Source organism: Cervus canadensis, chromosome 5 (assembly GCF_019320065.1).
Source record: "Cervus canadensis isolate Bull #8, Minnesota chromosome 5, ASM1932006v1, whole genome shotgun sequence".
NCBI classification, from domain to species: Eukaryota; Metazoa; Chordata; class Mammalia; order Artiodactyla; family Cervidae; genus Cervus; species Cervus canadensis.
This window is the reverse complement of record NC_057390.1, coordinates 11,251,876-11,261,135: the sequence shown is the minus strand read 5'-3', so window position 1 is coordinate 11,261,135 and position 9,260 is coordinate 11,251,876.

Genomic DNA, 9,260 nt, shown 5'->3' with positions numbered 1-9,260 from the left:
TGGGAAGTCCTAATTAGAGCCCTGAAGTGGAGAAATTCCCCAAGGTAATCCAGAACTAGACACAAGTAACTCGCCACACACCCAACAACTGGATTGATTTCTAAAACTAGCATAGGATCATGTCTATGATAGAAATATACTTGATTTATATGCAAAGGTCCAAAAGTCAAGGAAACATTATAAATGATCATAAGGGTCACGTCAAGGATTTTGGGCAAGCTATCTCTGATGTCATCTTTGTGTAGTTTCTTTTCTGTTTGAGAGTCATTTTAAGGTAATTTTGAGGTCAGCCACCCTCTCTGTAAGCCAGTCCAGTGCAGGGGCCCTGACAAGGGTCTCTCCATCCAGGTTGGAGATGGTCCTTCAAAGAATTATGACTCATAACATTTTACCAGGATATATATCAGATTTTTAAGAACTCCACATAACCTCTAGAATAACTATGTTAGTAATATTTAGCATACAATATAACGTGAGAAGATGTATCACTCATCTGATAATACTTGCCATGTCATTTAGCCAACCAAATAAACACAGTTAGCTTAATAACTCTTTTTGGAATGTTTCAGGGGCCCGGTTAAGCATCCCAAAGTTAGCTAGAGGTCAAAAGAACTTCAACAGAATTTGATTTAGGAAATTTTGTCCAAAAAATTAAAATGGTTTAGGACAGTCAGATTTAGCCAATGCTGGTGGGCATGTCACTTAGCTTGCTGATATGTTACAATGGGTGTGTATACAGAGGCTCAAAGTCTAGTGAAAGTTGGCCAACTTGGACCTAGTTGGTTCTAACCAGTTTTCCTATGGTTGTATCATTCCTAACAAAATCCATTTACCCAACTAAATGAAATCCAGTCTTCGAAAATCCTGATCATGCATAACTCACTCCCTTCATTACTTTTTCATTTCTCACAACTTCTTTTACTGAAAACACTTCCTTAATTTTTGTTTCCACGTCAAGTTCCTTTGTAACAGATAGACTATGGTCTTATTTGACCTCTAGCAAACCTAGGTACAACTGAAGTATTACATTTATTGATGGTTCCAGAGACATGTCTGTACTACCAGGTTTTCATTTGATACTGAATATTTGCCAGTTCATGTGAACCTGAAATTCATTTAGGATAATTTCTCTTGTATTTAGAATTGTTTGATTTGTAAGTGCTTAATTTTCTTTAACCCAATGAGATCAGAGCTTATTTATAAATTAATCTCAACAATATTATCCAAAAACAAAGACACATACTAAGACATACACATACCCAGACAGATAAATGCAAGATCACAACTTAGTCATGAATCGGATATCACAATATAAAATTCACTAGTTTATAAATAATAGTTGGGATAAATAAAAAGGCTTCTTCTTATTTTTCCCTCAGTCTCAGAAATTAAAGATGGTCTAGATTAGTGCTCCTGAGAGCCCTGGTCTCAAGGCATAGGGAGAGAAAATCAAGTTTTACTTGATTTTCTGAAGTCAGGGTCAGAATTCTAAAAAACCATTTGATCAAGCTTGCTTTTACTAACTGTATATGCAAAAAGAACCAGTTTGGGAATGAATTTTTAAGTTTTGTGCCTAAACCAACTTTCACTGAGGTCTAAAGAAAATGGCAGCCACACAAAGCAAATTAACCATCACAAACCACAACCCATAAGACAAAATATGAAAAACACACAGACCCGGTTGTCCTAATCAGACACTCCCTTAAATACAAGATTATAATCTCTCAGAAAACCTCCTGCAGAGTCACAGAACTTCAGATCCAAGTCCTGTTTTTCCCTTAGTCTCAGGAATTAGAAATGGTCATAGATAAGTGATCCCAAAAACCCTGGTCTCAAGGCACAGGGAGGGAAAATCAAGTTCTACCAAAATGGCTGCAGGTCTAAACAAAATGGCAGCCACACAAAGCAAAAGTGAAGTCGCTCAGTCGTGTCCGACTCTTTGCGACCCCGTGGACTGTAGCCTACCAGGCTCCTCCAACCATGGGATTCTCCAGGCAAGAATACTGCTAAAGCAAAAGGGCCATCACAAATCACAACATAGAACACATACACATGCCCAGCCATCCTAATCAGACACTCCCTGAAATACGAGATTGCAGTCTCTCAGAAAACCTCCTATAGAGACACAGAACTTCAGATCCAAGTACTAGCAGAGTAACTGGAAATATCTCAGGTCTTAAAAGATTTCAAAGGGAGGAAAGGAGGCCAGGTTGAAAGAAGAGGGTGAAGGAAGCAGGAGAGGGGAACAGAAGGGGTGGCCTTACAGATGTCTCCTGCCACCTGCAGACACCCAGGCATTACAGGACTTTACCCTGGGCCTCCAGGGAAGGGAGAACTGGAACTTGGCCCTACCAGAAACCAGACTAGACCCGAACAGAACCAGAATTCAAACCACAAACCAGACCAGAACAGAACCAGCATTCAAGTTCCTTGCCAAGCAGAGGTGATCAGCCTTCAATCCTCAGCTCAGGCTGAGGCCCTTCGATCAGACAAATAACATACAAGGGAACTCCCATAAGGTTATCAACTGATTTCTCAACAGAAACTCTACAAGCCAGAAGGGAATGGCATTATATATTTAAAGTGATGAAAGGGAAGAACCTACAACCAAGAAAACTCTACTCATTCAGATTTGATGGAGAGATCAAAAGATTTCCAGACAAAGCAAGAGTTAAAAGAATTCAGTGCCACCAAACCAGCTTTACAAATCCTGAAGGAACTTCTCTAGGCAGGAAACAAGAGAAGGAAAAGACTTACCTATAGAAAATAAACCCAAAACAAATAAGAAAATGGCAATAGGGTCACACATATCAATAATTACCGTAAATGTAAATGGATTAAATGCACCGACCAAAAGACATAGACTGGCTGGGCAGATGAAAGCATGTGTATGTATGCACTTCACTTACCACATCACTCTACTTAACCCCCTAAATTTTTTGTAATTATTTTATATTGTTAGGTTAATTATGCTTCCATTATGGCTTGCAAATGTAATTATCTTTTAACTTTTGTCTGGCAATTGATTGTGAAAATTGATAAACATCTTTTATTATTGTGGTTATGTAACTATTACTCACATATATATGCAGATGACACCACACTAATGGCAGAAAGTGAAGGTGAACTAGACAGCCTCTTCATGAAAGTGAAAGAGGAGAGTGAAAAAGTTGACTTAAAGCTCAACATTCAGAAAACTAAGATCATGGCATCTGGTCCCATCACCTCATGGGAAATAGATGGGGAGACAGTGGAAACAGTGTCAGACTTTATTTTTTTGGGCTCCAAAATCACTGCAGATGGTGACTGCAGCCATGCAATTAAAAGATGCTTACTCCTTGGAAGGAAAGTGACAACCAACCTAGATAGCATATTAAAAAGCAGAGACATTACTTTGCCAACAAAGGTCCGTCTGGTCAAGGGTATGGTTTTTCCAGTGGTCACGTATGGATGTGAGAGTTGGACTGTGAGGAAAACTGAGAGCTGAAGAATTGATGCTTTTGAACTGTGGTGTTGGAGAAGACTCTTTAGAGTCCCTTGGACTGCAAGGAGATCCAACCAGTCCATCCTGAAGGAGATCAGTCCTGGGTGTTCATTGGAAGGACTGATGCTGAAGCTGAAACTCCAGTACTTTGGCCACCTCATGCGAAGATTTGACTCGTTGGAAAAGACCCTGATGCTAGGAGTGATTGGCGGCAGGAGGAGAAGGGGATGACAGAGGATGAGATGGCTGGATGGCATCACTGATTCGATGGACATGAGTTTGAGTAACCTCCGGGAGTTGGTGATGGACAGGGAGGCCTGGCGTGCTGCGATTCATGGGGTTGCAAAGAGTCGGACACGACTGAGCGACTGAACTGGACTGAACTGAACTGAACTATTACTCATTCAAAATCATTTTATCATGATTGGTCAATAGAAAATAATAGAATTTTAATAAAATTAATTAATTAACTGCCATTTAATAAATAACTTATAATCACTTTTTAAAATCCATATGCATATCAAAATTATCTTGAAACTTTTTTAAAAATACAAATGCCCAGGTAATGCTTCTTTTCTCCAAAGCTCCTGATGTGTTTCTAATGAGCATCAATGTTTAAAAACAACTGGACTATATACTGATCTTTTACTTTCATTTAGTTTGTTTCACCTTTTCTATTTCATATTCAGTGCTCCCATTTCATTTCACTTATGTTTTCCAATTTCTCCAGCTCTTCCTTTTCTTTTCCTTTGATGTTCTTTCTCAAGCCTTTATCAAGTGTTGTAGAAAAACTTTTACATATGTAAAAGTTTATACACATGTATATGTATATATGTGTACATATATACATGTACATATGTATATAGTAAGTATAATATACATACTTTAAAAAACTTATGAAATTTGGCCTACCTTAAGAATTTATGATATTTTGATTCCACTTGTTTAGCTTGGTGTGACTAGAATGCTAGATTTCTTTTTTTTTTTTTTGAATGCTAGATTTCTAATTAAAAAAATAATCATCAAGCAACAAAGGTTTACCTGTATAGCACAGAGAACTCTACTCAATATCATCTAACAATTTATAATGGAAAATAATCTGAAAATAATATATGTATACATGTACAATTGAATCACCTTGCTGTGTACCTGAAACTTTGTTAAGTCAACTATACTTCAATAAAAAAAATATATTTTTTAAAGTGTTAGATTGATTAATAAGGATATAAGAAGAAGCTGAGGGAAAATAAAGACTTCGTCCCAAGAAGATGGAAATTTTAAAGGAACTCATCCCAATAGGATAGAGATTTTCAGATGTTTATCAAAAAATGGGAAAAATAAAGTGGATGCTAATGGAATTAAAACAAAAGGTTTTGATACAATACTACCAGAGATTGGATGGGCCTAAGGGACTTTCATTGATCCCAACATTAAAGGGTCCCAAACAAGTCCCACTCTATTTACCCCTGTTTAATATATGTATATTGAAAATATATATGTTTAAAAGGCTGAAAGAAAATTACAGTGAAATATCTGGCCAAAAATTGCTTGTGAAATTGCTTGTGAAATTACAGTGAAATACCTGACCAGTTAATCAAGTTAAGAGATTAACAAAAAGGCCTGAGTCCCTCAGCTCTACCTCTCACCGGGGACCCAAAAGCCTTTATAAAAATAGATAAAATGGCCAGGGGATTTAAAAAAAAAAAATAAAAGGCTTTTGGAGGATTTTGTAAGGCTAAGGATTACTGATGGGATCCTAATGGAAACTAAAGTTATAGGTATAAAAGCTAATACAGTTGAGATGAAATTTTATAAAAATTGGTTTATTAAAATGGGCTTTATATAAGATGATTACATCTCTTTTGCCTAAATATATTATGGGATAAACATTATGTCTCACTGGGGAATGCTTCCCCTGCCTTGTATTATAAGACAGGGCATATAGAACTGTCTCTTAGACAATACTAATTAAATGTACTAAAGAAAATCAGTAGGGTTACCTCAGTCCACACAAAATGATGTTAAAACTGGGAGCTAATATTCAAGGACTAATACAAAAAATAAGAGAGATTTTTTCCCCCTGTGGATCTAACTTGTATGTACCCTTAGAAAGGGGAACTTTGTTGAATGCCTTGTGCAAAGTTTTATTGTTGTTATTCAGTTGCTAAGTCAGGTCCCACTCGTTGCGACTCCATGGACCGTACGTAACATGCCAGGCTCCTCCGTCCTCCACTAATTTCCAGAGTATGCTGAAACTCATGTCCATTGATTCGGTGATGCCATCCAAACACCTCATTCTCTGTCGACCCCTTCTTCACCTGCCATCAATCTTTCCCGGCATCAGGTCTTTTTCAATGAGTTGGTTCTTCACATCAGGTGGCCAAAGTATTGGAGTTTCAGCTTCAGCATCAGTCCTTCCAATGAATATTCAGGGTTGATTTCCTGTAGGATTGACCAGTTTGATCTCCTTGTTGTCCAAGGGACTCTCAAGAGTCTTCTCTAGCACCATAATTTGAAAGCATCAGTTCTTGGGCGCTCAGCCTTCTTTACAGTCCAACTCTCACATTCATACATGACTACTGGGGGAAAAAACATAGCTTTGACTATACAGACCTTTGTCAGCAAAGTGATGTCTCTTCTTTTTAATACATTGTCTAGTTTTGTCATAGCAAACATCTTCTAATTTCATGGCTGCAGTCACCATCTGCAGTGACTTTGGAGCCAAAGACAATAAAATCTTCCACTTTGTCCCCATTTGCCATGAAGTGATGGGACCAGATGCCATGATGTTAGTTTTTTTTAATATTGAGTTTTAAGCTGCTTTTTCACTCCCTCTTTTATCCTCATCAAGAGGCTGTTTTGTTCCTCTTCACTTTCTGGCATTAAAGTGGTACCATCTACATGTATGATGTTGTTCATTTTTTTCCCAGCAATCTTGATTCCAGCTTGTAATTCATCCAGCCCAGCATTTCGCGTGATGTACCCTACATATAATTTAAATAAGCATGGTGACAAGAGCCTTGTTGTACTCCTTTTCTGATTTGGAACCAGTTAGTTGTTGCATGTCCAGTTCTAACTGTTGCTTCTTGGCCTGCATACAGGTTTCTCAGGAGGCAAGTAAGGTCATCTTGTATTCCAGTCTCTTTAAGAATTTTCCACAGTTTGCTGTGATCAACACAAAGGTTTTAGCATACTCAATGAAACAGAAGTAGATCTTTTTCTGGAATTACCTTGCTTTCTGTGTGATCCAACCAATGTTTGCAGTTTGATCTCTGGTTTCTCTGTCTCTTCAAAACCCAGCTTCATATCTGGAAGTTCTTGTTTCACATACTGGTGAAGCCTAGCTGAAGGATTTCGAGCATTACCTTGCTAGCATGTGAAATGAACCCAATTGTATGATTGTCTGAACATTTTTTGGCATTGCCTTTCTTTGCAATTGGAATGATATCTGACCTTTTCCAGTCCTATGGCCACTGCTGGGTTTTCCAAATTTGCTGATACATTGAATGCAGCAGTTTAACAGCATCATATTTTAGGATTTGAAATAGTGCAGCTGGAATTCTATCACCTCCACTAGCTCTGTTTGTAGTAATGCTTCCTAAGGTCCACTTGACTTCACACTCCAGGATGTCTGGATCTAGGGGAGTGACCACACCATTGTGATTATCCTGGTTATTAAGACTTTTCTTGTATAGTTCTTCTGTGCATTCTTGCTACCCCTTCTTTATTTCTTCTGCTTCTGTTAGGTCTTACCATTTCTGTCCTTTATGGTGTCCATCCTTGCATGAAAATATTCCCTTCATATCTCCAATTTTCTTGAAGAGATCCGTAGTCTTTCCCATTCTATTGTTTTCCTCTCTTTCTTTGCATTGTTCATTTAAGAAGGCCTTCCTTTATCTCCTTGCTATTCTCTGGAACTCTGCATTTAGCTTGCTGTATCTTTCCCTTTCTCCTTTGCCTTTTGCTATTTGTAAAGCCTCCTCTGACAACCACATTGCCTTCTTGCATTTCTTTTCCTTGGGATGGTATTGGTCACTCTACCTCTGTACAATGTTATGAACCTCTGTCCATAGTTCTTCAGACACTCTCTCTCTCTCAGATCTAATCTCTTGAATCTGTCATCTCCACTGTATAAATTATAAGGGATTTGATAGATCATATCTGAATAGCCTAATTGTTTCCCCTACTTTCTTCAATTTAAGCCAGAACTTTGCAATAAGGAGTTCATGATCTGAGCCACAGTCAGCTCCTGGTCTTGTTTTTGCTGACTGTATAGAGCTTCTCCATCTTTGGCTGCAAAGAACATAATCAATCTGATTTCAATACTGACCATTTGGCGATGTCCATGTGTAGAGTCATCTCTTCAGTTGTAAAAAGGTGTTTACTATGACCAGCTTGGTCTCATGACAAAACTCTGTTAGCCTTTGCCTTACTTCATTTTGTACTCCAAAGCCAAACTTGCCTGTTACCTCATGCATCTCTTGACTTCCTACTTTTGCATCACAATCCCCTGTGATGAAAAGTACATATTTTTTTGGAGTTAATTCTAGAAGGTCTTGTAGGTCTTCATAGAATCACTCAACTTTAGCTTTTTTGGCAATGTAATTGGGGCATAGACTTGGATTCCTGTGATGCAGAATGGTTTGCCTTGGAAATGAAATGATATCATTCTGTTGCTTTTGAGATTACATCCAAGTACTGCATTTCAGACTCTTGTTGATGACAAGGGCTGCTCCATTTCTTAAAAGGCATTCTTGCCCAGATACAATTGTCATCTAAAATAAATTCACCCGTTCCTATCCATTTAAGTTCACTGATCCCCTGGATATTGATGTTTAATTTTGCTATCTCCTGCTTGTCCACATTCAATATACCTTGATTCATGGATCTAACTTTCCAGGTTCCTATGCAATATTGTTCTTTGCAGCATCAGACTTTACTTTCACTGCCAGACACATCCACAGCCTAGCACTGTTTCTGCTTTGGTCCAGCCACTTCATTCTTACTGGAACTATTAGTAATCATCTTCAGCTCTTCCCCGGTAGCATATTGGACACCTTCCGACCTGTGTCATATTTTTTTGCCTTTTCATACTGTCCATGAGGCTCTCCAGGCAAGAGTACTGGAGTGGGTTTTCATTTCCTCCTCCAGTGGGCAATGTTTTGTCAGAACTCTTCACTGTGACCTGTCTGTCTTGGGTGGCCGTACATGGTGTGGCTCATTGAATTATACAAGCCAAGCCCCTTCACCATGACAAGGCTGTGATTAACGAAGGGAGCAAATTTTTCAATGCATGAAATATTGAACCCTAAAGTTCTTAGGACATAGAACTCTTCTTTTAAAAAATTATCATATTGAAGTATAGTTAATTTGGGGCTTCCCAGGTGGTGCTGGTAGGAGACGCAAGAGACAGGGATTTGATCCCTGGGTTGGGAAAATCCCTTTGAGGGGGACATGGCAATCCACTCCAAGATTCTTGCCTGGAGAATCCCATGGACAGAGGAGCCTGGCAGACTATGGTCCATAGGGTCACAGAGTCGGACACAACTGAAGTGACTTAGTATGCATGCATACTTGATTTACACTCAAGTGTTAATTTCTGCAGTACAGCAAAGTGATTTAGTTATACCTATGTTGACATACTTTTTCATTTCTTTTCCATTGTGGCTTATTGCAGAATATTGAATATTTTTTCCTGTGCTATACTATTGCACTCTGTTGTTTATGCTTCCTGTGTATAATAGTTTGCAGCTGCTAATCCCAAACTTCCACTTCT